This window comes from Lynx rufus, unplaced genomic scaffold, assembly GCF_022079265.1.
Source record: "Lynx rufus isolate CCGP_SWC_20201006 ecotype Redwood Valley unplaced genomic scaffold, mLynRuf1.p SCAF_4, whole genome shotgun sequence".
NCBI classification, from domain to species: Eukaryota; Metazoa; Chordata; class Mammalia; order Carnivora; family Felidae; genus Lynx; species Lynx rufus.
Genome location: NW_025814856.1, coordinates 124,367,164 through 124,368,173, shown reverse-complemented (window position 1 = coordinate 124,368,173; position 1,010 = coordinate 124,367,164).

Genomic DNA, 1,010 nt, shown 5'->3' with positions numbered 1-1,010 from the left:
TTCCATGCTACAAGTGCAGAGCCCATTGCAGGTCTTGATCTCACAAACCGTGAGAATGTGACCTGAGCTGAAACCAAGAGTCGGACACTTTACTAAGCCACCAGGTGCGCATTGTTAGTATTACTCTTAAGCGTCATAGCAATCCTTCTGTTGTTCCCAATTTTTCATTATCCTTTACAGTGACATAAAACTCTATACACATACCTTTTTCCCCCTTTTGGATGACTTCCTTGATGTAAACCCTTAGGAATGGAATGTTGGCCAGGCTTAGGATGAGATTAAGTCCATTTAAAATGACTTCGATGCTCTCCCCTAATTAAGGTACAGGTCCATAAAAATGTTCATTCCTGTGTTAGTGACTGGGATCCTGCTTTTTAAAAGGGCACCTTTTAAAGCAATGAAACAAGTATTAGCTTAACGTTCAAACACACTCGAAAAAACTGTTGGAATGGGTGAGCTTGCTAGACCACGGGAAGCATGGATACCCAACTAAGGAAGGAATAAATGGTCAAGTGCTGGAGGAGGGTGTCCACTTCTGTCAGAGTGGCCTTACTCATCATTCATCTGAGACTTTGAGCAGTTTCCCACCTCAGAGAGGAAGTTGGCCCCTGTCAGGTCCACTTATATGTGGGGTTTTTTGATATAGAACTGTAATATATATTTTCTCTTCCTTATGATTTTCTTAATAACATCATCTTCTTCTCCCTAGCTTACTTTATTGTAAGAATATCATATTGAATCCATATAACACACAAAATATACATCAACCGACTGTTTATGTTATCAGTAAGGCCAGTGGGCAACAGTAGGCTATTAAAGTTCTGGGGGAGTCCAAAGTTACACATAAATTTTTGACTGCAAGGGTGCCCTTAATCCCGTTGTTCAAGGGTCAACTGTACTTCTTTTCCTTCCTGTATCTGCCGCTTGGGGTTTTCACTCTCTTTTCCTTAAGCCTTGTATTCTCACCAAGAGTAACTCGGGGTGGTTGCTATGCATCTCAGGCTCCTTCT